Source organism: Tenrec ecaudatus, chromosome 8, assembly GCF_050624435.1.
Source record: "Tenrec ecaudatus isolate mTenEca1 chromosome 8, mTenEca1.hap1, whole genome shotgun sequence".
In the NCBI taxonomy this organism is placed as follows: Eukaryota; Metazoa; Chordata; class Mammalia; order Afrosoricida; family Tenrecidae; genus Tenrec; species Tenrec ecaudatus.
In genome coordinates, this window is record NC_134537.1 from 145,457,220 (window position 1) to 145,461,062 (window position 3,843).

Below are 3,843 nucleotides of genomic sequence, written 5' to 3' on the forward strand. Positions count from 1 at the left end.
GGCTTGGAACTTGCCAGCATCTATACCTGAGTGAGCCATTTCCTTGATCTAAACCTTTCTACATTCATAAAGATATACCTTTCACCTGTTTTGCTTCTCTAGCAAAGCCAACCTAAGACAGACCTGATCATAAGAGCTTAAACCATAAAATTCTTTAGAAACATATACAGGGGCTAAAGCTTCACGACCTCATCTTAGGTGACTGATGATTAGATATGACCCCAAAACCCAAGCCACAAGAGAAAGATAGGTTCAACTGAACTTCATTAACATTTAAAACTTAGGCTAAGTTTTATTTTTGTTTTGGTCCATGTTTGTCAAGGGATATTATCAGAAAAGTTGAAAGGAAAAAAAACTACAGAAGAAATGGGAGAATATTTGGAAATATTAAACCCTTATCTAAGATATATCCCATGTCTGATAGCTGGTGTATTTTTGAGCTAGGAGTTTAATATTCACTTAAACACTTAAAACTCAACCATAAAAAAGACTAACAACTCAATTAAAAAATGGACTTGAATAAACATGACTTGAATAAACATTTTTCCAAAGAAGATAGACAAATGGTCATGGAGCACAGGAAAATGCCTTCAACATTCGTAGTCATCAAGAACATGCATATCAAAGCCACAATGAGATGCCACTTCATACTATGAGGGCTATTATCAAAATAATGGCTGAGCAGACATGTTGGGGAGGATAAGGAGAAAGAAGAACACTTGTACACTCCTGCTCGAAATGTAGGCTGGTGTAGGCTGAAGAAGTTAAAACAGAATTACCAGGTGATCCAGCAGTTACACTGCTAGGCACACACCCTGAAGAACATAGAGCATCAAGTCAAACAGGTGCGTGCACACTAATGTTCATTGCAGCATCATTCACTGTAGTCAAACACAATGGATAGACAACACGTTGGACAACCGTCCAACGTCGTAGGACTGAACTGTAAAGAGATATGAAAATCGAATACCTGTCACCACACATCATAAAAACATATCAGATGCAATAAGACATAAAAGAATACTTTATGGTACCCCTTACATATAAATATTCAGAAAAGGCAAAGCCATCAAAACAAAGCAGAATTCACGATTACCAGGATATAAAGTAAGGGGTGGCAGGTTGGATTTTATCCCCAGAAAACATGTGTCAGTTTGGCTCAGCCATGATTCTCAGTGGCTTGACAGTTATGGAAGGATTTGATTTGGCAGTTAGATAATGATGTAATCACCCCCAGCAGTCTGGTCTGATGTGATCAATCATTTGAAAAGGGATTAGGATGAGATGCAACATTTTTACTCTGTCATAGCCCTGATGTGATGTAAGGGGAAATTCATTGAGGTGTGGCCTGCATCACCTTTTATCTTATAAGAGATTAAAGGAGACAGAAACCAACAGAGGAGGGTCCTCAGTACACCAAGAAAGAAGAGCCTGAGCAGCCCCCTCCCCGCCCGGGGGGGGGGGGGAGGGGGGGAGGAGACTACGCCAAGACACACTCAGCTCAGCAGGGAGCACTGGGCTTACAGATGTTAACGGGAGACCAGAATTTTCATTAAGTCACCCAGAGAAAGCTTCCTTTCAAGCTAGACCTTCTCATTTCCTAGCTTTCTAAAGAAGGAGAGAGTGCATTTCTGTTTGTTAAAGCCACCTTCTGTGTATTTCTGTTATAGCAGCACTAGGGAACGAAGACAGGGAGTTTCTTTTAAAATTAAAATAAAATTAAAAAAGCAATTGTGGGTAATACTGCTTGAGCTTTGGTACAATGCAAGACAGTGCCAACAAATGATGCTGGTCACTGACACATTCTCTAGTGCCCTATACTCGAAGGAAGTAATAATGCAGTCATAATAACCAACAGTCATCTAGCTTCACTTCTGGATGAGGCAGTAAAAGATATTCTTTTACCTGATCCTAGCTCTTGCATAGCTGTCTTTTGAAGATTACCATTCAGTATAGTGAAGTGGGATACGTGCATAAAACACGGGCAGCCCAGTGCAGCGTGCTGACTGTCTCAAGGAAGGTCTTTGTACATTTGGTTGAGCTAGGAGGTGAACTAGCTGCTTCCCCCCCAACCCCCCAAGAACACTGTTTTTTGTTTTTCTTTTTGCTTGAAGAAAAGACCAACAAACTACAGTTATTCAGACTTAGAGATCTGGCAGATATTTATTGAAAATGAACAAAGCGAGCTTGTTTTATTGAAACAAGATATTTATTGAAAATGAACAAAGCGAGCAAGGAAAACGACAGACAGGATGTGTTGCTAATGATCAAATTTGAAGCTTCAAACAAAAGTGGGAATTTTGGAAACCTGGTGACCACCAGGATGACTCCAGTTCCCCAATTTTTAAAGATTTTCTACATTGAGGTCGGTAATGATCTAAATCCATGTGCTACATTGAGCATATCATCAATTCTGCCAACATTTAGAAGATATGCATGATTCGGTGGACCGACGTTCTCCAAATGATGAAAGAAGATCGATGGGTTTTCATGTAAACTGAGTATGGAAAGCTCAGTGACATCCATCCGGGTTTCACATTGTAATTAACCTTCCAGAAGTTATTACTTGCTGACATTTGATTTAGTCTCATTAATGAAGAATGTCCAAAATTATCTAGAAGGGTTATTAAAACATCCCTCCTCTCTTCAGCTACATATCCGAGTGAAACCTGTTTTTCTTCATATTCTTCAACCAAGACAACACAGTATGAAAGACTGAATGCAGAGGCAGATAAGAGAGGCCAGCTGACAGCCATTAAGTGAGACATAAAAGAGATTTGCCAAAATGAAAACAAGGTCCTTCCTGCCCACTCATTGTTTTGTTTAGGAAAATCTAGTTATTCTTTATGTCTTTAAGAGCATGTTTTTCATGTTAACATGTATCGGATTTGTTATACATTGTTATTTTTAAAGGAGTTAATAAATACTTAAGATTTTTTCTTAGTCTTTTTTTTTTTTCTTTTTGGTGCCGTGACTCGGATTCGAACCGAGGTTGCTGCGGCCACAACGCAGAGTACTAACCACTATACGATCACGGCTTTTTCTTAGTCTTAATGTTGACTACCACGGATATCGAGAAATATGATCCACCAAAAGGAACGTTGTTTGGGAGCCTTACTCATTTGAACAGTGTCAGAGGACTTTGGGGGTCCCTGAGTGGTAGGTACACACAATGCCACAGACTGTCAACGCAAAAGTTGGGGTTTTGAGTCAATCTAGAGCAGTGTTTCTCAACCTTCCTAATGCCGCAAGCCTTCCATACAGTTCCTCATGTTGTGGTGACCCCTCCAACCATAAAATTATTTTTGTTGCTACTTCATCACTGTCATTTTGCTACTGTTAGGAATCAGGCAACCCCTGTGAAAGGGCTGTTGGACTCCCAAAGGAGTCACGACCCACAGGTTGAGGTTGAGAACCACTAACCAAGAGGCACGTCGAGGCGCCCTGGTGGCATTGGGGGTTGTCAGTTGGGCTGCCAACTGTGCTAACCTCAAGAGCAGCAATTTAAAACCACCAGCCACTCTGCAGGAGAAAGCAGGGCCTTTCTACTCCCACAAAGAGTTACAGTTTGGAGGAAAGGACTAGGAGGCAAAGGACATTTATAGAGGCCTAAATACAGGCATGTACATATGTAAATATATATGAGGATGGGGAAATAGATCTATGTGCGTATATTATAGGTTTAAGGTATTTAATATTAAGGTAGCAGATGGACATTGGGCCTCCACTCAAGTACTCCCTCAATGCAAGAACACTTTGTTCTATTAAACTGGCATTCCATGATACTCACCTTCCAAACACAATCACTGAAGACAAATGTGTACATAAGGAAATGTGGTAAAG

General features: G+C 40.3%; 1 non-coding gene across 1 annotated transcript; it reads right to left on the bottom strand.

Moving 5' to 3' along the window:
- Positions 1-2,966: 2,966 nt before the first annotated feature.
- TRNAH-GUG (transfer RNA histidin (anticodon GUG)) lies at positions 2,967-3,038 on the bottom strand. Its single transcript has one exon. It is a non-coding gene; the product is annotated as a tRNA-His (tRNA).
- Between the last annotated feature and the right edge of the window lie 805 nt (positions 3,039-3,843).